The sequence below is a fragment of the Anabrus simplex genome, chromosome 9, assembly GCF_040414725.1.
Source record: "Anabrus simplex isolate iqAnaSimp1 chromosome 9, ASM4041472v1, whole genome shotgun sequence".
Taxonomy (NCBI): domain Eukaryota; kingdom Metazoa; phylum Arthropoda; class Insecta; order Orthoptera; family Tettigoniidae; genus Anabrus; species Anabrus simplex.
This window is the reverse complement of record NC_090273.1, coordinates 40,880,597-40,906,346: the sequence shown is the minus strand read 5'-3', so window position 1 is coordinate 40,906,346 and position 25,750 is coordinate 40,880,597. Positions and strand designations below refer to the sequence as shown.

General features: G+C 40.4%; 1 protein-coding gene across 1 annotated transcript in view; it reads right to left on the bottom strand.

Moving 5' to 3' along the window:
• The window catches only part of LOC136880846 (fat-like cadherin-related tumor suppressor homolog), a 372,162-nt gene that overhangs the window by 177,308 nt on the left and 169,104 nt on the right, over nt 1-25,750 (bottom strand). The window lies entirely within an intron of this gene.

The following is a 25,750-nucleotide window of genomic DNA, read 5'->3' as shown; positions in this document are numbered from 1 at the left end:
TCTCCGTTGCTCATTGATTTCCTTTATAACTTCTCGATTCGTCTTTTCTTTCAGTCCAGCATGTCCTCGTCATTTTCCACCAAATATTCATTTCAGTGGCTTGCAATGAATCTCTTTCCTTTTTTCCAACAGTCCTGCTCTCACAACCATAAAGTAGCACACTCCAGACAAAAGACTTTACAAAAGTCTTTCTTGTTTTTAAACTTATATGAGCATTTGTTAAAATATTTATTATATTTTGAAAGGTCTGTTTTGGAAGAGCTGTTCTATTTTTATTTCCTTGGTACATCTATTGTCTTCAGTTATAATGCTTCCTAAGTAACAGAAATGTTGCACTTGTTCTATTTTGGAATTTCCTATTCTTATGTTTGTATTAACTCCCCTGCTATCTTTGCTCACAACTGAAATTTTGGATTTCCTACTATTTCATCACTTCAAATCAAAAGCGACGAAACAAAGATTTTTATTGACTCCGTCAAAAAGCTCATATTTACAGGCATTTAAAGTTTGCTAAATAGTCAAGACAAGGGAATAAGAATAATAAGGATATTCATGTCTTGGCACCATCTAAATAGCTTGCTAGCGCCGGCAGAAAAGCTGAGGTGAATTTTTAATAGCTGAAGATTTCTGACAGCAGACACCACTAAGCAAGCTTCCCTTGGCATTGTAAACACGTTTTTTTATTCCACAATATAATAAATTGGACTTCTTTCCGCACTCAAAAGTGTATGGAAAATTACACTTTACGCTTTAGTAGCTAGTTTCCATACACTGATATTTAAAAAGAGTCTCTTATTGGTTGAACTCCCACTCGCTTACCAACAGCTTCTCTGATTGGTTCAAATTTTCTGTGTAATCCAGAGTAGTTGACTAACTGAATAGTGGCCAAGAACCAAGTGAGCGCGTTGTAACGCCTATTTTAATTACAAGTCGATGTTCTTCCATGATTAGTATTTTATATGAGACCGTAGGTTTTGGCAATTAGTTCCAAGTGATGATTCTATGTAGTACCAACAAAGTGCTTTTTTGTAACAGCCGACCTCACGAACAAAGTACATTCTGACACTCGGTCAGGGCAATACTTGATTATTGTAAATTTACGCTTTAGTAGCTAGTTTCCATACAATTATATTTAAAAAACGTCTCTTATTGGTTGAACTCCCATTCGCTTACCAACAGCTCCTCTGATTGGTTCAAATTTTCTCTCAAGTATTGAACTTCCCTCAATGTTTATTATTTGTTCACGTACTTTTGTAAGGATTGTGTTGGTCGAGGCGGCCTCGATGATGCATGTATTGGCTGGCGACGTGTTGAAATTATTTACAGTTGCTCAAATATGACAGCATCGTGTCGGTAGATTTACTGGCACATAAAAGAACTCATACGGGACTACATTCCGGCACCTGGTGTCCCCGGAAACCGTAAAAATAGTTAGTGGGACGAAAAGCCAATGATATTCATTATTAGTAACATTCCGTGTAGGAGTGTTTCATGTGGTATGATGCTACGTTCTGTTCGGTGTTTTTCCTATGAATTATGCACATTGTAGAGCTGTAGAAAAATGTTAACATGGAAATAAAGCGTTTCCGGACGCATCCCCACACAACATACTTTCTCCTTCTATGTGGGAACAATGTGACCTAAAATTTGGCCGTACCTTACTCTTACAACCTGTATAATGCTTTCAAAAGGAAAGCTGAAAAGCAGAGAGGCATGAAGAGCTGCTGCCAATCAACCTGTGGGTAGAAGAAGAAGAAGAAGAGAGTATTTTTTCTTTTATAGAAGATTCCAATTGCAGTATTTTTTTAAAATGAATATTTATCTAATGGCTTGAAAACAAGACAAAATAGTTTGTTAGTTTCAGCGAGTAAAGTAGAAGTTGTTGAAGTGTTTCCTTTAGAGGAAATATGATACAGGACTTGGCAACGTTGAGCCATGTCTTGCTGAGTGCCTGCTTAGTTTTATCACTAATGGAAGGAACATCGTCTTGAAACAAGACGACTGCAGGTACTTTTAAAATAATTAAGCTCGGTTACATATGTTAGGCTGGCTGACGCGGTAATTTGCCTGCCTCCAAGAAGTAATGTCAAGTTAAAAAGCTGGAGCTTCATCTCCCTGTCTCCGTCTTTAAATTTAAGAAACGCATCAAATGGAAAGACATTAACACGGCCGAGACACAGGACTCGTCACCGCCACAAAGAGCGAACAAAGAACAATGGATTAAAGTAGTTAATATGAACGCTGAGGTACATTTCTTTTTTTTTTTTTTTGCTATGGGCTTTACGTCGTACCGACACAGATAGGTCTTATGGCGACGATGCGATGGGAAAGGCCTAGGAGTTGGAAGGAAGCGGCCGTGGCCTTAATTAAGGTACAGCCCCAGCATTTGCCTGGTGTGAAAATGGGAAACCACGGAAAACCATCTTCAGGGCTGCCGATAGTGGGATTCGAACCTACTATCTCCCGGATGCAAGCTCACAGCCGCGCGCCTCTACGCGCACGGCCAACTCGCCCGGTGGTACATTTCTTAGAAATATAATATTATTATATATATACTCATTCCATATCTGTTATATTGACCCTGAAACGAACGCCAATCAGCGTCGTTATAAGAGATGGACGCACAAACCGGGTTTTTAAAAATATAAGAGATTCATATCTGTAAGTTTCAATCTTCACACTTAACTTACATGGTTTATTAAATTAATTACCGAGCGAGTTGGCCGTGCGGTTAGGAGCGCTCAGCTGTGAGCTCGCATCCGGGAGATAGTGAGTTCGAACCCCACTGTCGGCAGCCCTGAAGATGGTTTTCCGTGGTTTCTCATTTTCACACCAGGCAAATGCTAGGGCTGTACCTTAATTAAGGCCACGGCCGCCTCCTTCCAACTCCTAGCCATTTCCTGATCCATCGTCGCCATAGGACCTATGTGTGTCGGTGCGACGTAAAGCAACTAGCAATTAAATGAATTAGCCTGGCTGAGTGCCTCAGACGGTTGAGGCACTGGCCTTCTGACCTCAACTTGGCAGGTTCGATCCTGGCTCAGTCCAGTAGTATTTGAAGGTGCTCAAATAGGTCAGCCTCGTGTCGGTAGATTTACTGGCACGTAAAAGAACTCCTGAGGGACTAAATTCTGGCACTACGGCGTCTCCGAAAACAGTAAAAGTAGTTAGTGGGACGTAAATCAACATTATTATTAAAATTTATCAATTAAGTTAAAATTTTCGGGATGGTAGCTAATTTAAGGCCACGGCCCTTCATTCTCTCTTCCTTGTCTATACCTTCCAATCTTCCATCCCCCACAAGGCTCCTGTTCAGCATAGCAGGTGAGGCCGCCTGGGCGAGCTACTGCTCATTCTCCCCAGTTGTATCCCCTGACCCAAAGTTTCACGCTCCAGGACACTGCCCTTGAGGGGGTAAAGGTGGGATCCCTCGCTGAGTCCGAGGGAAAAACCAACCCTGGAGGGTAAACGGATTAAGAAGAGAAGAAGTTAAAACTTCAAAAACGCAACTGAAATAAGTCCCGTGTTGTATTAAGAGTACAGTACAGTATTTGTGCAGAAAGACTACGAGGAATTTAATTGGCATTCGCTTGAAGAACAGGTCCACCGGTCGGCACATCGTTTGCTCTACATCTAAGTAAAGATTCTTCAATATCTTTGTGCTCAGATGATCTGGCCCGCTTGAATCTTTGCGATTTTTCTTCGAAAAGAGACTAATTTTCCCTCTGTCCTTGCAAATTGTAGAAATCGTTCAGTGGAATACACACAATTTCTTCGCGATGCTGACCATTGTTTCTATTGAATTTAGCCGAATGAAGATGGGAGGAGCGGTAAGTTATTAGCCTCTCAACCCGACGCTGTATTCCCTGAAGTTTTAGATTTGCGACTGTGGTGGGACTCCACGCTGGAAAACTACAGGTTAATATATATAGGTCTCACCATACTGAGAAAGGCTGTTCGCAGGCTTCTAATTTTAAGCTTTTTAGGTTCTTGCTAAGAACTCGCATAATTTTAATGGCTTTTCGTCTTGCCTTCTCCGTCTACAGGTTGCATTTCAAATTATTCTGTAGGAGATTAAAAACAGCTCTCCTCGATGGTGAGTCAGGTTACACCTTAAAATCATATATCACTTTCAATTTATTTCATTCATTTAAAGTGGTACACAAGAGGGCGTTATCAGCTCAGTTGTTAGCTTCTTCAAATGACCGTCGATCCTGGGTTTAGATTTTCATCCCAACATTCACTGGGCGTCAGGAAACCTCCGGCGAAAATAAAAATGAGGCTGGGTGATCCCCTAAGTACGTAGGACAAGGTGAAGGAAGTTTTGTCTGGCCCCTTGGCTGAATGGTCAGCCTTCGGCTCTGAGGGCTCCGGGTTCGAACTCCGCTCAGCCCGGAGATTTTAACCACTTCTGGTTAATTCCTCTAGCTCACGGGATGGGTATCTGTGCTTGTATAAATATACATCTGCATTTACGTGCATCGCACCATACACCAACATAGAAACATGCAACAGTCAATACATCCCCCCTACATAGGGTTAGCGTCAGAAATGGCATCCGTTCGTAAAACTGGACTACATCAGCACAAAATGCCGACCCCACATAATTCGGAATAAAGGTTGAAGTGGTACACAACAGCATCATTTTTGTAAGTAACTCCATTACGTTCAATGCACGTCGTCCAGCGTTTACAAAGTGTTTGAATACCTCTATGAAAACTCCTTCAGTGGCCTCAGCAGTTATTCGTGCACGGCGTTCATCCGAACGGAACAACTTAGTGCCTCCTTGAGTGGTGCAAACAGGTGGTAATAACTGGGGACGATGTTCGGTACATATGGACGATATGGAAGACACTCAAAATGCAGATCTCGGATGGTCGCAACTGTTGTAATGGGCAATTGCTCGCGTAACAAACATATATCACCATACTGAATCTCATTTGCCAATAGATTGCAATAGGTTCCACATGTTCACTACTCAAAAATAGAATAAGAGATCACTGTTCCTTCCGGCACTTCTTTAGTAGGGTGGCCATTATTATACTTGTACTCTGATAGGGTATGCTTCTCTTTACGGTGCTGCCGTTTATAGCTCATTCCTTCTAGCCTTTGCAACAGTACAGCCAACGGGAACAAACGTTTCGAATTTTTATTACAATTCTAAGGTTTTTCTTTGAATCGGACATTATGTAGCCGGCAGACGAGATCACTGAACTCCCACGAGGGCACATATACTGATGGGGGATAGATTTTTAAGCACCTAGAAATGAAGTGAGATTTCACACATCCACAGGAAATATGCATATCATTTATTAATTACAGTATTAATATTGTTCTCCTACCTAGAATACCAGTTACTCTTAGAGATGTCATTGTCCCTTTGAGCTAGATACGTGCGGTGACTCGATTTCGCCGAGGGGATTAGAGACCTTCTATTCACTCTTGTGGCAGATCCGTTCATAGCAATCTGAATTGGTATTATAAATTCAGACCATTCAGGGATGGCCAAAGCTGACTCTTAGATGATTCCACACGTTCTGGATGGGTGAGAGGTCAGGAGACCTTGCAAGCTAAAGGAGTAGCTCAGTACTTTACGACTATGTCGTGGACACTTTGTCTCTGGGTTTCGGACTAAGGAGGGTCGTATATTTGTATCAGCTTAAGATATAATTACCGTTCTACTGAAATGGAAACTAGATCGCATACTTACTACCTCTATGGTAATGTATAATCGCAAAAGATGTTCCACTTCAGATTAAGTCGGGAAGGGTAATATGAGTGAGTCTAAAAACTTGGAAAGCAGGATGCTCCTACATCTCAGGTCTTCACGGACGTTTTTATGGTCAGAGAGTAGCGAGATTCGTCCCTAAATACAATGAATGACCATTCTGCGCGAACACAAGCTCCTTCGTCACGATATCACTGCAAAGAGAGCTGCCGCTGACGTGATGTCAAGGAAAGTCGCGAACGGGGTGGCGGGTCTGTACTTTTCCTTCTACCAGTTACCCGCTGGTGACAAGAATGACACATGATGCTGCAGAGAGTCTTTTAAATCTATTCTAATGCCTAGCGTGTCTGTCCTAGCTTATTCCGTGAAGCAGCAGCCCACTAATAGCTTTATCTGCCTGGGTCCACCATAGCCCATCTATTTTTTCTGCAGCCCTCATGTAGACACTAGTTCCAATATCTCGTCCCTTTTACCCAATAACCTCTAGTAAAATCTCAAAACACCAGACTACCTTAAGACGCGCGAAAATTCCACGAGCTATCGATACTGATATTGAATGCGTCTTGTGAACAACATATGAAGCAAGTACTGTTGAATTACTATTCAGACTCACTCTAACATGGCAGTGTTTTGAAGGAAAAACAAGCCGATTATCAGCTTTTCTTGTGTTAATCGACGCAGTTAGAGGAAGAGTTCTGATGTCTCGAAAAATGAGAAGTGTAGCTTAAAGAAAACGAGGGTCTGAAAGACGGCAAAATGAAATGCTTCCTAGGCCTCGATCATGAGGATTGGAGGAGAACATGAGTTGAAGGGAAGGAAGGTAGGATAAGTGAGAGAGAGAGATTGATTTTAAAAAGTGTGACCATACCTTACTCACCAAGTTGTTAGCCTGAGGAAGGCTACATATGACTGTGAAAGACACTAGTGAAAAATGAAAAATGAAAACCTACAACCTGTTTTCCAGGCTTGGACCGGGTCAGGGATGTGATGAATGAATCATATATAGGCTGTTATTACGATGGGATCGCCACTCCCAAAGTGATTTATAGTAATGAGTGATAGGTGCTATGAAATAAGAATGGAGAGTGTTAATGGAATGAAAGATGGCAGGGAAAACCGGAGTACCCGGAGAAAAACCTATCCCGCCTCCGCTGTGTCCAGCACAAATCGCACATGGAGTGACCGGGATTTGAACCACGGTATCCAGCGGTGAGAGGCCGACGCGCTGCCGTCTGAGCCACGGAGGCTAAATACACTAGTAGTGAGCTCAATTATTTTCTGTTGGCCGAGGTGAGTTGTTATCGCTCAAGTGATAACACTTCTCAGACTGAGTACATATATACTAAATAGTACTCCAAACTAGCTCTTACCAAGAAAATCTAAAACTGTCAGAATATTTTATTCTAACTTTCCATCTCCCATTAAGATTGTGCAACCTTAGCAGCGTAGATTTAAGGTCACGGAAAGTGAGAGACATGCTTGCCTTCGGTCACTATCTAATGACTGAACGAGTCCGCATTTAAGATAGTATCTTAACGAGCCTTTCTCGTTCTACGAAAGAATTTCATGTATGTCGCGGACAGTCAACCCAAATGGAAGAGATCTGTTCATTTTACCATTGGGCGTATTTAAGATGGTGATGAAAATATATGAGTGAAGTTTTGACGTGAAGAGGGCAATCCAGGGATCTGGGATAGATTGCTATTAATCTTTAAGAAAGTGCTGAGAATGTATCAACACCGTGAAAAAATGCACTCAAAGCTAGAAATTAAAACCACTGTCATGTGATCCGATGATTGTAGTGATTAACTGTTTTAAAGGGAAGTACAATTAAGAAACCATCCACACTAAACTCTAACTCAATTGTTTAACTCACTTTCCTCCTTTCATGACCGTAATTCACCTTGCAGTTCCCAGTGTCGGGTGCCAGACACTGGAACTCTTTTCCAGTGAACATCACAATATCTACAATTTGAAGGCCTTTCTACTTGCTGAAGTTATTTTCTAAAGTACACAACTACCTGAGTGAATGATGTACAGTATGATTGTCTAAGTAAATTGCTATAGTTGTTCTTAAGATTTTAAATTATAGCGTATAGGTGTACTTACAGTAGTTAAATTAATTAAGCTGCATTTCTAATATAATACTAGTATCGTAGTTAAATTTAATTTTTGTTTATTTGTAATATATCATAATCTTTTTATATATTTTAGTTAAGTGTGAAAGAGGGCCAGGAGCCCTAACTTATAAATAAATAAATAAATAAATAAATAAATAAATAAATAAATAAATAAATAAATAAATAAATAAATAAATAAATAAATAAATAAATAAATAAATAAAAGGGATGACGCCCGATACTTCCAAGAATGAAGGAATCAGGGAAAGAAAGTGAAGGGCTAGAAAGGACATGCAAATAAAAGACTGAGCGAGTTGGCCAAGTGATTCGATTCGCGTAGCTGTGAGCTTGCATTCTGGAAATGACGGGCTCGAATTCCCCCATCGGCAATCCTCAAGATGCTTTTCAGTGGTTTCCCATTTTCAAACCAGCCAAATACTTTAGATACACATTAATTATGTTTCCCCATCCTGGTGTCGTAATAGAAACTAGTGTAGTGGGTATATAAGTGAAAATGATGGGCAGAGAATAGGCCCCTGTGGTCGTTTATACGCGCCGAACAATATTTATGAGCTCATGGACGTATGGACGTCACTTTACGGCTCTCTGCGCGTTACTGTGCCACAACGAGCCAAAGTCTTCTCTAAACAGAAATGGAATATTAAATCGCTGACGCTGCTCATCTTGCGAGCTTATGCTAATCACCAAGGAGGTTGGATTAGCGTGCACGAGATAAAACCGTTTAATTATAGACGTTCCATGTGTGTAGCCACAGGTAGTTTTAAGACCTATGGATACTTCGTCTGCATGAATATTAGATTTCGTTTTAACATTGCATCAAGTGGAGATAGGTATATACCCCACACTTTGCAAGCCCAGGGTACACTTAGTAAGTGTAATATAGGGCCAAGCATAGTAAAATAATCTCCCTAAAGATCATGAAGGTCTTTGGAGGGGGGGAAGGTAAAAACTTTCACTATTCACAACCTCAACAGTGAGATAGACCGGGCGAGTTGGCCGTGCGCGTAGAGGCGCGCGGCTGTGAGCTTGCATACGGGAGATAGTAGGTTCGAATCCCACTATCGGCAGCCCTGAAGATGGTTTTCCGTGGTTTCCCATTTTCACACCAGGCAAATGCTGGGGCTGTACCTTAATTAAGGCCACGGCCGCTTCCTTCCAACTCCTAGGCTTTTCCCATCCCATCGTCGCCATAAGACCTATCTGTGTCGGTGCGACGTAAAGCCCTTAGCAAAAAAAGTGACATAGAGTGATCAGTTGTACGCTCAGCCGGCTTTGCCCCCTACAATCAACTTGGTACTTATTGTTGCTGCTTAAAACATTCACCAGCTTCGGTGGTGGGGGTCCTGTGAGGTGAATGGAGCAGAATAGATTACCTGGGAGAACAATGGAATCTGTCATGGAGGGTAAGAGATGTAGAGGGAGAGGAAGGTGACGATGGTTATACTCAGCTTTTGATGACGTAAATAATACGAGGCGTGGAACAAAAGGAGGCGACCGAGCAAATTGCACACACAGGACTGTGGAGGCGCGTGGTTAATTCAAAAAGGCCTGCAGACTGAACGTTAAAATGTGTAAAAGTATACACGAAGACGTTCACTTATTGCTCACGTCTTAGGTTTATCCTGACAGACAGGAGCACCGCATACATCAAGGATGTTTAGCAGATACGTACAATTTTATTTCTGCTAATTACTAGTAGAGCCCTGAATACATATAATGTCAAACTAATGTCTAATTTAAAAAATGAAAAAGAAAGTTGAATATTTGATGTTTATAACTCAGGTAGTATTTAATGAACGAATTAGGGCTTTTGCTGACTGACTTACATTACAATATTTTCCAGTGTGAAAACGTTCGGTTCGTGAACGTAGAATATTTTCATACAACATACGCATACATACAGCCTGAAGCACGGTACGGTGGGTGGTATAAGTCAAGGCACAAGCAAAGGTACTATAGTTACAGAGCCCTGCACGGATGCTGATATACGCGAGGTTAATGCATTGGCGGATGCAAACTGTATGGCAGTGCAGATAATTTTGCTGATAATTTCTAAATAATAATCCATTTTCACTCAGGTTTACTCAGGTTTCTCTTTCATACATTTTATGCAGTTATTTTTGCTTGTGGTGAAGCGACCCTTGACATTGGTATAGGAGAATGGTGATCTATAAAGTGCCTGAAATCCATAAAGCCATAAATCTGACGCAAGCCTAACTGGCTCCTCTCCGCAATTAATGAAAGGAGGGAACAAAAATTCCAAAAGAGAACCTCACAATATGTCGGTAGATATTGCAAGAGGAAATCCTTCATAATCGTGTCACTGTAAGGAGCTGTTGCCAGGTATCACGTGTATTGTTTTATGTTAACAAATCCATCCATTACCGGGCGAGTTGGCCGTGCGGTTAGAGGCGCGCGGCTGTGAGATTGCATCCGGGAGATAGTGGGTTCGAATCCCATTGTCGGCAGCCCTTAAGATGGTTTTCCGTGGTTTCCCATCTTCACTCCAGGCAAATGCTGGGGCTGTACCTTAATTAAGGCCACGGTCGCTTTCTTCCAACTTCTAGGCCTTTCCTATCCCATCGTCCCCATAAGACCTATCTGTGTCCGTGCGACGTAAAACCACTAGCAAAAAATCTATCCATTTCAGTATTTCGGTTATAATATAGTTAATATTTGTAATATCCACAGATAACCATTATTTGCGGATGCGGATCGGATATATTGTATATCGGCGCAGGGCTCTAACTATATTCGTAATATTGAAAGATGCGTTGTGACAGTTCTTAAAGAGAGGTCCATTTACTGCCTGCCTGGGTGGGGAGAATTGAGTATGGTTGCCATGGAAATACGTGGGCCGATTCACTGCGGTTACCATGGAGATAAGCCTGCTGGTCGGCTCGTGTTGCTTGGAGTTGCCAAACCTCTCACTTCTGAGTTACCGTAAGTGCAACAGAACACAGCAGTCTGAACGAATGAACAAATGAGTCGGAAGCGAGGGGAAGGAGAAAGGAACTCAGGAATGTGGCAACACTGTGCAATGCTCCTCCCTCCAGCCATATCTGTCAAAATGCTTCTTTTAATATTACGGGTATAACTACCTCACAAACATCGCATGAGACTCAGAGAAACAATCCGCTGAATTAAAAAATCACATTTTACGAGCTGTGGATATTCATCCCTACCTCCCGTAAGGTTACTTGTACTTATCTCCCAAACACACTGCACTCTATGCCTACGTCAAATCTGTTTACAAATATCTGTCACCGAGCTCGATAGCTGCAGTCGCTTAAGTGTGGCCAGTATCCAGTATTCGGGAGATAGTAGGTTCGAACCCCACTGTCGGCAGCCCTAAAAATGGTTTTCCGTGGTTTCCCATTTTCACACCAGGCAAGTGCTGGGGCTGTACCTTAATTAAGGCCACGGCCGCTTCCTTCCCACTCCTAGCCCTTTCCTGTCCCATCGTCGCCGTAAGACCTATCTGTGTCGGTGCGACATAAAACAACTAGCAAAAAAAAAATATCTGTCATAAATAACGTATTCACTAAGAACAATATGTTCAGGAAATATTTAAACTTTACGGAAAAGACTCGTCTTCGCTGTATGCCACTTAGGATAATACTGACAAAGTGTAGCAGAACAGCAAAAGTTTTTCCAGTCTGTGAGCTCACAAAACCACGCGTATCTTATTTCACGCCCAACTTCAAACTGCTAATTTTGTAATATTTACAGAAACTTTCCAATTATGGTTAGGATATTAAGGTTCTGATGTGTGGCATAATGAGAAAAGGGCCCAGCGTCAAGCGTTTAGCCGAGCGTGAAAATGTAAATTACTCCTGCATCGCGTAATCCTCTTAACAGGTTATAAAGAAGGAAATACGGATTTCTTTGATGTGCGAAACAAAACAAAACAGAGACTCCTAACGAGCAGTGGCTGGCAGGAGGAATGATCAAATGTTCTCTGTCCCAATGAACAACTGTCGGGATTACTGAGCAGGTGGAAGAGAGAATGATGAACTACACTACAACTCCATTTATGGGTTACAAACAATAAAGCTCGTTGCATGGGAAAGTATAAGAAAGTTCTAGGAAATACAGTTTTCAGCAATTCCTTTAATCGAAGGACGGAAGTTACAGTTTTACCAGAAAGTTTGTGAACACATTACCATTTAAACATAGGTGACCCTGCTGTTATATTATTAGGTTAATTAACAATGTTTCTGTTTATTAACAATGGGAAACGAGTAGGCGTTTCGACGACAATGGTTACCCCTTCTCGAAAACTTTAAAAGATTTTAAAGCAAACTAAAAATGTTCCCCTTTTTGACAGTAAATTGCAAAACAACTTAACAACTAGAGTCCGGATTATTAGGTACTGATAGGTTAGAAAGCAAACATACTTTAGCCAGTAACAAGTATACCCTACAGTGTACAACGGTTATGCTACGAGATTTGCATATATATTAGGAGTACAGCCTACAGAACTCCTTGAATTAATGCTACTCTTCCTTCACTATGGTTCAACGGGTTGCGTGACACTTCCTACAAACCAAATTACTTTGCATTCTAACCTATTGCCACCAAAAAATCCGAGGTATATTAATAACTAACTGTTTATGGATTGTTTCTAACGTATTACATTTTAAAATAGCATGGATGAAATATGCCTTGAAAAATTATTTCGTCAATGGCCAAGAATTTTTTGAGTTTTATTTTTTCTAGGCAAGGGTGGAGGAAATCATGGTATAAGCAATTTGATATAACGTTTGAACAGAAGCATGTAGTGCGCCGCGGTTTGAACAGCAACGTTCTGTAAGTGAGACATGTTCCATGTGGGTTAGGTGCTTCCATTCGAAAGTTATTCCAAACAACTTATACCATGATTTCTCCCACCCTTGTTTAGAAAAAGCAAAACTCAGAAAATACTAGGCCGTTTGCGAAATAATTCTAGAGACATTCCAACCTTGCTAATTGAAAATGCAATACGTTAGAAACAACCCAGCAATAAATCAAAATTGCATCACAGTTAGGTATGGAGTTATTTTGTACTTTATTGTTAAAAAGTGAACATTTTTCGTTTGTTTAAGAATCTGTAAAGTTTTCTAGAACTGGTAACCATCGTCGTAGGAACGCCTAGTTTGGGCCAAACAAATGGTCGTTTCCCATGGTTAATTAACAGTTAAAAACATTGTTTGTTGAACTAATAATATAGCGACAGGATCGCCTATGTTCAAATCATAGTGTGCCACTAAATTTCCTGGTAAAACTGTACGCAAGTTACTTGTTGGTTCTACTAATACGAAAGAGATATAGGAATCTCCTTTCGAGCTATCTCAATTAATTTTTAGCAGTTTTAAAGCGACCTTCCTGATACTCCCAACTGACAAGATCAGCCAAAACACTTTGAAGACGGGCGGCGTTAACTTCCAGTGCTTATACAGTGTGTATCAATAATGTTTGGCCAAACTTGCAGGACATATTCTTCTCAAGTAGAATAAGAAAATATGTTAAATTTTTTATTTCCATGTTAGAAGTCATTTTCTACAAATCTGCATTGTACAATAAAACCTGTATAAACTGGACCCTGAATAAACCGGAAACTTGCTTTAAAGGATCCTTCGAGATGTGGGGCTACCGAGGTCTTCTCAGAATATCATGGCTTGATAGACTACCTACCTCTAAAATACTCCAACGCCTGAACAAGGAGTTTCAGGTCATGAATACTTTGGCCATATCATTCGAAATGATAAGTTATAACTTAGGTAAAAAGCAAAGTCACCTCCGTACAGGCCATGAAGGCCCTTGGAGGAGTGGAAGGTAAAGGCTTCCACCATTGTTAACCTCAGCACGTGATGGGGTAGAGTGGTTGGCTCTACGCCCGGTCGCCTTTGCCCCCAGGGATTAACCTGGTACTCATTTTTGGTGTAGGCTGAGTGAACCTCAGGGCCATATGCACCTCCGGAAGTGGAAATCTCGTTTCTTAAATTTTGCGACTCCCTGACGGCGATTCGAACCCACGTCCTTCCGTGAGAACCGAGCACGCCTTTACCGCCTCGGCCAGGCAGTAAGTTAGGTAAGTATAAGTAAAATTTAAGGGAGGTGAAGGAGGAAAAAACAAGAATAACCTGGGTACGGACTCTACGAGAATGGCATGGACTCAGTAGTTCCTCTCTTTGCCGACTTGCTGAGGACAATATTCAGATCGCCCTGATGGCAGTCGACATCCGATAGGGATACTGTACAAGAAGAAGAAGAAGAAGAAGAAGAAGAAGAATGGTAGAGTGCCGGCCTCCAGTTCCTAAGTTTGGGTGTTCAAGCCTGGCACATGAAGTCGGATATTTTATTGGAGGAGCGAAGTCCATTCGACACTCCATATCATCGCAATCCGGGACGTAAAAGATCTCTGGTGACACATTTGGTGTTTACCGGAGAAAGTTAATTAAAACTCAGTCATAGATCGTTCGAGAGTGATCCGCCTTCCATCTAGCAGCGTAAAATTGAACGTCAACATTCCAAGCTCAGGCAAACTATATGACGTCAAATCCAACTGCCTGTACAAGTCTACTGACGCCGTAACGATTATTATTATTATTATTATTATTATTATTATTATTATTATTATTATTATTATTATTACATTTAGGATATGTTAATACGTTAATTCACCCGAAATTCATGCACAGTTCTCCCGTAAGAACTAGGCGCACGGCATTTTTCTAATAAATAAGAACAATGTTATTTTGATTTACGTCCCACTCACTACTTTTACGGTTTTCGGAAACGCCGAGGTGCCGAAATTGAGTCACGCAGGAGTTCTTTTACGTGCCAGTAAATCTACCGACACGAGGCTGACGTATTTGAGCACCTTCAAATACCACCGGACTGAGCTAGGATCGCACCTGCCAAATTGGGGTCAGAAGGCCAGCGCCTCAACTGTCTGAGCCACTCAGCCCGGCAGTATTTTTCTGGGATGGCTACGAGTGGGATATTAACCCCCTTTTCGATCTGATGTTTACCCTAGTTACTGTAATACATTAAGGCCCATGTCCTCGATGTTTGGCCCCTTGAAACAACAATAATCATCGCCTGAGTTTAGAACGATAGTGATATGGTTCGTGTGGCACACTGCCGTTCTAATATCTCACATGTGAGACCTGGAACTTGGTAGGTTCGCTATGGCACGTTTACGACCCAATCACTGACGGAGTTTTCTTCTCCCAACTCAGATATGTTGTTTACAGCAGCTTTTGTTCCAGGTGCTGCACGTCAAGAGGAAATGAAACACTGTTCTAAAATCTCGCCCTTTAGCCGACAGCACGGCAGATACTTTTCACTTCTCCAACAACACCAAGTCGTACCATAAATCCGAAGACAAATCAAAAATTAACACGACAATAAAGAAAATGCCTCCTGAGGACGGTTTCTCTAAAACGCGGAAGCCATTTAATGCCAAATAAATAAATAAATAAATAAATAAATAAATAAATAAATAAATAAATAAATAAATAAATAAATAAATAAATAAATAAATAAATAAATAAATAAATAAATAAATAAATAAATAAATAAATAAATAAATAAATAAATAAATAAATAAATAAATAAATAAATAAATAAATAAATAAATAAATAAATAAATAAATAAATAAATAAATAAATAAATAAATAAATAAATAAATAAATAAATAAATAAATAAATAAATAAATAAATAAATAAATAAATAAATAAATAAATAAATAAATAAATAAATAAATAAATAAATAAATAAATAAATAAATAAATAAATAAATAAATAAATAAATAAATAAATAAATAAATAAATAAATAAATAAATAAATAAATAAATAAATAAATAAATAAATAAATAAATAAATAAATAAATAAATAAATAAATAAATAAATAAATAAATAAATAAATAAATAAATAAATAAATAAATAAATAAATAAATAAATAAATAAATAAATAAATAAATAAATAAATAAATAAATAAATAAATAAATAAATAAATAAATAAATAAATAAATAAATAAATAAATAAATAAATAAATAAATAAATAAATAAATAAATAAATAAATAAATAAATAAATAAATAAATAAATAAATAAATAAATAAATAAATAAATAAATAAATAAATAAATAAATAAATAAATAAATAAATAAATAAATAAATAAATAAATAAATAAATAAATAAATAAATAAATAAATAAATAAATAAATAAATAAATAAATAAATAAATAAATAAATAAATAAATAAATAAATAAATAATGACGATGATAGGCTGAGGAGTATGATTGTCTTCCTCAGATGTTACTGGTGCGTCTATGAGTTCTTAGGTGACTGTGGAGGTGAATCCTCGTGCGACAAATTCTTCCTCAGTGGTAAGGAAAGTAAACTCGTGTCCCCATCCCGAGGCAGTACAGCTTATTTCAGGCACGGTCCCAATGGAGGTGAGCTGCATGTACCATTTCAAGCACATACCAGCCCTCCTGTCATTTTTATAATTCTGGCAGTACCGGGAATCGAACCCGAACCCGGGCCCCCCAGGACGGCGGCTAATAACACTAACCGTTACGCTACGGAAGCGGACTTCCACAGTGGTGGCAAACATTGCCAGCGTTGAGATCCAGTTGTTGAGGGTTAATCATCCTGAGGAACACCCGCTCTTTCCGAGCAATTCTCTCCTCAGTTTCAAATCTCCGGCGTTGTTGTTCGAAGTTCTTAGGACCTTCGTGGATAGGGCGACGCGATGCCAGGCGGTTAGCTGCTTTTGTTTCTCAGTCAATGGTGTTGATGTGGCAATTCTTCATGTCAGACTTTAGTACGTCCCTTGAACTTTTTTTGTTGTAAGAACAGGTGTAACTAAGAGATTAGAAATGGTGGAACGAAAATTTCTCAGGAAGATATTGGGACCTCGAAGTACAGAGAACGGTCAATTTAAAAGATGAGCGAACCAAGATCTGTATACCAAGATAGAGAAAATCTCAGACAACATACGGAAAAGAAGGTGCGCATTCTTCGGACACATGCTGAGAATGGACCAGGGGAGGTTTATTCTGCAAATAATAGAGTTTCTTGTGAAGAAAAGATCCAAAGTACGCTGGATCCGAGAGGTACAAAGGAATCTAGAATAAATGGGAGTGCAGGAACCAGAGATAAACAGCAGAGTGATTTTTAAATAAAAAAACATTCTTGCCCAGGTTTTCAGGACAGAATCAGGTCCAGAACAAAATCATGATGGACAGAAGAGCGAAGAAGGTTGAAAGTATGAGAATGAAAGAAATTAGGCAAGGAGAAAGACCAGGAGAAACGAAGCTGATACGAATAAACGTGGTCCTCAGATAGCCAAAACGAAAAGAAGAAGAAAAAATAACAGAGGCACCCAAGGAAATAGGACCAACGAAAAAGAGAAAGCAGCACAGAAGATGAAGGTGCGGTGAAAGGAATACTGGAATAATGGAAAATTTGTATTCTACACAGAATGAAGATAATTATGAACATTTCAGAAAACAAGGAAAGCTAAGAGCAAAAATTATAAGGTTACCACAGAAAAATTTGAAAAACGTCCACTTAAGCAAACTGAAGATGATTTTAAAAAAACAAGAAGAAAATCAGTATGTCTACAAAACATTCAAAATGAGTTTAACGAGATACCATTAACATAGTTTATACTTTAAAATATAAAACAGGGAACTTGCTTTGAACAATAATGAAAATTGTTAAATTTTGGCAGAATACTTCGAAAAGCTTCTCAGCTACGCAAAACTAATAGTAGACTAATATTTAATGAACATGAACCTCAAACTACTTTTCCAAATTAAAATTTCTCTGATAAAACTGAAGTACAAAATATTATCAAATATCTCAAAAACTACGGCCGCCCCAGCGGTGTAGGGGTAGCATGCCTCCCCGAGGTCCGGGGTTCCATTCCCGGCCAGGTCAGGGGATTTTACTTGAATCTGAGGACTAGTTCGTGGTCCAGTCAGTCTACGTGATTACAACTGAGGAGCTATCTGACGGTAAAATGGCGGTCCCGGTCTAGAAAGCCAAGAATAACGGCCGAAAGAATTCGTCGTGCTGACCACACGACAGCTCGTAATCTGCAGGCCTTCGGGCTGAGCAGCGGTTGCTTGGTAGGCCTTGGCCCTTCGGGGCTGTTGTGCCATGGGCGGGTTCTCAAAAACAACAAAGCTTCTGGAGAAGACTCAATTATTGCAGAAATGTGAAAGTGTGCCAGCGATGAAATGACTGATAAACTTCTACATCTCTTAGAAGAAATTTGGGAAAAAGATGATGCTTGTTGCTTGTTGTTTTAAGGGGCCTAACATCGAAGGTCATAGGACCTTGGGAAAAAGAAAAGTTCCAGAAGAATGGACGTGTGCTCTCATACACAATAATTGTTTTTCAGAAGACCATCATTTGCTTGCTCACGGAGCATTTTTGTAACTTTATCCAAAGTCTGTGGCTGTAATTGCATCAATTTCCACTCGAAATTTCATTTTCTCAAAGGTTATTGTGTAGCTGGCATAGACGCTTTGATATATACCTAAGAAAATCTCCAGTGCTCTCAAATCTGGTGATTAGGCAAAATAATGATAGCTGATTAATAAAGTAACTTACAGTTCAGTACGTTACGTACTCTGTTCGGTGAAAAAATTCCCCATGATTACTTTCGCGAGTGTTCTTAACAAGACAGAAAAACAACAGAGAATCTCACTGTAAAAAAAAAAGGCCACAAGTAATGAGATATTTCAACCCATACGTGACTTCACCGCCACCTAGTACAAGTAATCTGCAATCGAGTACTAGAAAATGCAATATTTCTGGCATTCAAATTAATTCATCCGGGCCAAGTAGATTTGGTTCGAGATAGTCAACTTATACGCCCCCCGGGTTTCTGTAACTGACTTGAGTTTGTATGCCATTTACCAATAAGCCAGGCAAGTACAAAGCAGCAGCAAATATCAAAGGAATACTGCCCAGTACACACTGCTGCTATGCGGTCAGCCTAAGCGATAGTATACACGGCGCAGACGTAAATCTATTCAGGACTCAATGTCTCATACATACTCCTCCCTATGCATTTAAAGTCCATTTAATTGTTATTTAATTAATGTTATTTAATGTAATCAGACTAAGCGAAATCGTACGAGACTACGCAATGCTACAATATTTCGCTGAAATTTTTTTTTAAAAAAGTCTTAATAAGTCTACTGATTCAGGTCTTATATTTTAAGTATCCAGAACGGCTATATGATTCACTACTACCGGCATTTTATACAGACATATTCAAGGCAGATCATGAACCTGTATCCCCATGATAATAATAATAATAATAATAATAATAATAATAATAATAATAATAATAATAATAATAATAATAATAATAATAATAATAATAATAAGGAAAACAGGAAGTATTGGCGAAATATTTTGGAACATAGAAAACATAACAGAAACAATACAGAAGAGGCGATTTCTAATTTTTGGATATTTATACAGAATGGATGACAAGTTATCTAAACAGATCTTCAAATATCTTTGGAACAAGAAGTCAATGACAACCTGGATTCGTGAAGTCAAGAAAGATTTGGAAAGAAGCAATATAGGAGAAGAAGAAGAAGAAGAAGAAGAAGAAGAAGAAGAAAGGGATGTTTAGAAAGAGAGTGTTAAAAATGGAAAGATTCCAAGGTTGGAAGAGAAATAAAAGAGGCTAAAAATGGTCCGAGGAGAGAAAAAGGAGACATAGTGAGAAGACAGAGGAAGAAGAAAGAAAGAAAAAAGAAAGAAAGAAGGAAAGTTCTTGGCCCAATTAAAGACAAAGATGAATACAGACGTCGACATAACCATGAGCTGTATATTCATGTCCAGGAGATCTCTGATGTCATGCGGAAAAGGAGAATTGCATCTTATGTCCACTTGCTAAGAATGAAACCAACACAATTACCGAACCAGATCATTACCTATTTTAGTTCGGCATTTACTCGCTAGGTCTTTACGCGCGCCGTTACTCGCTAGATGGCGCAGCACTCACCTTTATGTTTATAGGCCATAATATGCCCATATAAAGATGGAGGTATTTTTAATACGTCAATTTGAGATATTTATTTATTTAGGAACACGTCCGAGTGGAGTGGCTATGGAGACAAGCTTTTCATTCGGGAGACGCGTGAGTTCGAACCCCACCGTCAGCTATCCTGATAATTGTTTTCTAATGTTTCCTGTTTTTACTTCCAGGTAAATGCTGGGACTGTAAGGACACCTCGTCACCCCCATTTCATTCACTATCATTCAATTCATATTCATCACCTCCTCAACTGAAGTTGGCATCAGTAAGGGCATGCGGCCGTAAAACAAGCACTATAAATTCATCTCACCTCATCCCACACCCCTTATCAAGAAATGGGGCTAAGGGGTAGACAAATAATTTATTTTAGAACATGAATGCTTAGACTAAATTTAAACACATTTGAGATAGGAGTATGCTTAGTCTTCTTCTTATTCTTCAACTTTTCCTGTGGGGTTGCGGGTGCGAACTGGGTCGCACATGTGGCTTTGGCCCTGTTTTACGGCCGGATGCCCTTCCTGACGCAACCCTATATGGAGGGATGTAATCATTATTGCGTGTTTCTGTGGTGGTTGGTAGTATGTTATGTTGTCTGAGTTGGGACGGACACATACACCCAGTCGCCGAGCCAGAAAAATTAATCAGAAGCGACGAAAATCCCCGACCTGGCCGGTAATCGAACCCTGGATCCTCTGAACCGAAGGCCAGTACGCTGCACATTCAGCCAACGAGTCGGATGAGGAGTATGCTTAGTATGAACTAAATAATGCAAACATATAATCCAGCATAATAGGAAACACAATTTTACAGAATCAGTCATCACTTCTGTTGCTTTCAGCATCTTTCCAGAATTGCAAATTTCATAACCATCACTTTCGGTGTTCAAGTCCACTTCCTACACAGTGTTACCCAACCACGAACGTATCTGCTCAGTGGATGCTATTACAACTGCAGGGAAGGCTTTAAGGATCCCAGTCGGTAATGTTGACAGTGTGAGGTCATTTTCAATGTATTACAATATCATGTCTGCCAAGAGAACAGCTCTGTCTACCAGTAATATGGAACTGCCTGTGTTTATCAGACTTATGTGTAAATTGCACGTAAGCTAGGTCCCACTTGTCAAAGTGGCAGAATATTTTTCCAAACATCCATGCTTTGATATAGTCCAACCGCTTTATGAACAGGAAAACTGTCCACATCGGAAAATTACCGGGCGAGTTGGTCGTGCTGTTACGGGTACGCAGCTGTGAGCTTGCATCTGGGAGATAGTGGGTTCGAACCCTACTGTTGGCAGCTCTGAAGAAGGTTTTCCGTGATTTCCCATTTCCACACCAGAGAAATGCTGGGACTGTACCTTAATTAGGGTCACGGCCACATCCTTCCGATTCCTAGAATTTTCCTATCCCATCGTCGCCAGAAAACCTATCTGTGTCCGTGCGAAGTAAAGCAAATAACACATCGGAAAATTTTTCCCGGTCCCGTGAATTATAGTTTATGTAAGTTTACCTGTATTTATCGTAACTTATCTGACGCATTTAGAAAAAACGTTTTGCTACTATAACGGAAAAAATATGTACATTTTATTCCTAATCCTTTTCAGTACACGCGTATTCGGAATAGGTTTAAGATAATCGAAGTAAATTTCGGCCAGGAAATGTCTGTCTCTGTATTCGATGCTGTAATTTGGATCGCGGAAGCAGATAAAGGATTGTCGCCAAATATGGTAGGTGAAGGCTGTGACAAAGCCAAGTTTGTCTCATACCCTGTCGAAGGAACCATAATAAAGGAAAATACCGATGTGCTACAACAAATGTCAATGCAGAAAATTACGTGGCCATTGATCTAGGACAGGGGTTTCCAAATGGCGGCCCACGGGTCGCATGTGGCCTTTTATAAGTTTTATAAGTCGTTCAAAAGTGTATTAATTTTTATATTCATTATAGACCCAAGCCGGAACTAGTTCATTCTTTAATATTATTTCCACTTTTTAAAAATTCACTTGATCTGAATGGATTATTTTTCATTTTTAAAAATTTTAAATCCAAATTTCAGATAATAATGATTGATTTTTACGTCCCACTAACTACTTTTTCGGAGACGTCGAGGTGCCGGAATTTTGTCGCGCAGGAGTTCTTTTACGTGCCAGTAAATCAATCGACACGAGGCTGACGTATTTGAGCACCCTCGGAATGATCTAACATCGAACCTACCAACTTCAGAAGGCCAGCGCCTCAACCATCTGATCCACTCAGGCCAGCTCCCGATTTCACTCTTTTATGCAATTGTAAAATAATGTTTTACCTAAGTAATTAAAATTATCAAACCTTTATTTCAATTGAATTATGCATATTAATTTTTCATAATGGTACTTTTGTAGGCCTACTATGTGCAGAATATTACGAAAACTGACCTTTTATTCAAGTGCGGCCCGCGAACATGACTAAGGTTTCCAATATGGCCCTCGAGCTCTAACAAATTGGAAATCCCTGATCTAGAAACTAAGACAGAGGTGGTGTTATGCGCAAAACTTCAAAGAGTTTGTCACTCATCACGTCCAATAAAAGAAAACAGAAATGGTTGGCGATGATGACGAGAAAGAAGACGAAGAAGATAGTTTATGTGACGTGAAGTCCTACCGACATGCTTTACCGGCCGTAAAGGACATTCAGCCTTCTTCATTTGGAAAAAAAATGACGCAAAATTGTTCAACATTATTTGCCGTGCCTGTATTTTAACTGAGAACCGTGCTACCAGGGATAGTTGTGTCCAGCGAACAATTCTGGATTACTGGAAGAAGTTCTTTTTTTGCTAGGGGCTTTACGTCGCACCGACACAGATAGGTCTTATGGCGACGATGGGACAGGAAAGGCCTAGGAGTTGGAAGGAAGCGGCCGTGGCCTTAATTAAGGTACAGCCCCAGCATTTGCCTGGTGTGAGAATGGGAAACCACGGAAAACCATCTTCAGGGCTGCCGATAGTGGGATTCGAACCTACTATCTCCCGGATGCAAGCTCACAGTCGCGCGCCTCTACGCGCACGGCCAGCTCGCTCGGTACTGGAAGAAGTAAATGACAGCACTGTACAGTGTTTGTACTGTTCTACTGTGCACTATGAGGAAGTACTAAGGAAGGACAGATCTGCGTTAGTTCTGACGAACTGGTGTATTAGTGTCATTATTATCTCTACTTACTTAATCCGTTCACCCTCCAGGGTTGTTTTTTTCCTGGGACTCAGCGAGGGAACCTACATCTACCACGTCAAGGGCAGTGTCCTGGAGCGTGAGACTTTGGGTTGGAGGACCAGTACCTCGCCCAGACAACCTCACCTGCTATGCTGAACAGGGGCCTTGTAGGGGGATGGGAAGATTGGAAGGGATAGACAAGGAAGAGGGAAGCAAGCACCGTGACCTTACGTTAGGTACCATCCCAGCATTTGCCTGGATGTGAAGTGGGAACCACGGAAGACCACTTCCGAGGATGGCTGCGGAGGGAATCCAACTCCCCTCTACTCAGCTCACCTTCCGAGGCTGAGTGGATTCCGTTCAAGCCCTCGTACCACTTTTAAAATTTCGTGAAAAAACAGGGAATCGAACACGGGCCTCCGGGGGTGGCAGCTAGTCACACTGATCACTACACCACAGAGGTATGTACTTTTTATTTATATTTTATTTTTGTAACCACCTGAATGAAACGGAATCCTGTCTACAGCGGGGAAAAATCCGGTCCCTGGCGTTTTCGCTGAGGACAGGTTTTACTGTGTGTGTATGTGTTATCAAAAGAAGCATACTTCTCATGTAAATATGTAACGGTGAAATGTTTTAGTGCAAATATGCTACCAATTATCTTCTGGTTATTTTTTATTGCCGAAAAGTGGATATAATAATAGCGAAATTAGTGATGAAACAAAATAAAAACAGTGAAAAAATGGACCGAAATAACTAGCTAAAAATGACGAAATTAGGCATCAATTTTCAACACAAGAAGTTGAATAAAGGCTTCACATTTCTCTTTCTGGCCTGGGTTCAATCTCGGTTGCACAGGACATATATTTTCAACAGCAGAATATTGATATTTTCACAATATTAATGTGATATTTCTCCCCCTCGCTCCAGCTCCCGGATTCATTAATACAACTGGAATTACCTGCTAAATTTACCAGCCTGCACAGCTGCAGATTGTATCATGCGGACGGACATTCGAATTATAATTTTCATTTCCTGGTGACGAGGTGCATATCCTCCAACACCCTCTTCTCCCGCTATATCGGTAATGACACGTTCTCCCCACCCTGCATAGCTTTAGGGGAACACACAAGCAATATTTGTCAAAAGTGCATGGACCAGTAGTGATTACGGGTGTGTTGGCATATTTGGAAATGCAGTAAAACCCCGGTACAACTCTCTCTAAGGGATAACATTTAACCACATATTAAGCGAAAGACAACTAACTGTGCGCTGTTTTCGTAGCACTTCCTTAGGATTTCTAATTAATATATTTTTATTTGTCCGCCTCTGTGGTGTAGTGTGATTAGCTGCCGGCCCTGGAGGCCCGGGTTCGATTCCCGGCTCTGCCACGAAAGTTGAAAAATGGTACTAGGGATAGAACGGGGTCCACTCATCCTCGCGAGGTCAACTGAGTAGAGGGGGTTCGATTCCCACCTCAGCCATCCTCGAAATGGTTTTCCGTGGTTTCCCATTTCTCCTCCAGGAAAACGCCGGGATGCTACATAACTAAAGGATACGGCCACTTCCTTGTCCATCCCTTCCAATCTTCCCATCCCCTACAAGGCTTCTGTTTAGCATAGCAGGTGAGGCCGCCCGGGAGAGGTACGGGCCCTCCTTCCCAATTATATCCCCCGATTCAATGTCACACGCTCCAGAACACTGCGATTGAGGCATAGAGGGATCCCTCGCTGAGTCCGGGGGGAAAACGGATTAAATAAATTAAATAAAATATTTTTATTTGATTATTAACTTCTCTCTCACATATGCTCCAGTATTTTATGAACTTATAATCTTCCGTTTGACAGATTGAAGGACTCAGAGGTCGACACTCAGACGCATGGTTTCCATCATAACAAAACGTGCCTAAATGATATCGATCTAGAAAGCCACGTGGTGTGAGTGCAGCGTACCTGCTGCTTACCCGACGGGGTTAGATTCCCGGCCAGGTCAGAGATTTTTACCTGAATCTGAGGGCTGGTTCGAGGTTCACTCAACCTACGTGCTTACAATTGAGGAGCTATCTGACGGTGAGATGGCGGTCCCGGTCTAGAGAGTCAAGAATAACGGCCAAGAGGATACGTCATGCCAATCAGATGACACCTCGTAATGTGCAGGCCTTCGGGTTGAGCAGCGGTCGCTTGGTAAGTCAAGGCCCTTCGGGGATGTTGTGCCATGGGGTTTAGTGTTGACATAAATATGTCTTAGAAAAAGTGTCATGTAACAAAATGTGTTATCTAGCAACAACACCCTGAAAGCTGCATAAGCCGTGGATCTGTACGTCATGGCCATCCATCAATACTTCACATCACATCCTGCACGGCTGCTAGGTAACATCGCAGCACGAATTTTACTGAAAGGCACGATCACTTGATTTTCCCAAAGATAATTCTTTTTCTATTGGTTTCACGTTGCACCGACACAAGCAAGTCTTAAGGTGACGACAGGAGAGGATAGGGCTAGGCATGAGCATGAAACGACCGCGGCCTTAGTTAAAGTACATTCCCAGGAATTGCCTGGTGTGAAAACGGGAAACACCGGGCGAGTTGGCCGTGCGGTTAAGGCGCGCAGCTGTGAGCTTGGATCCGA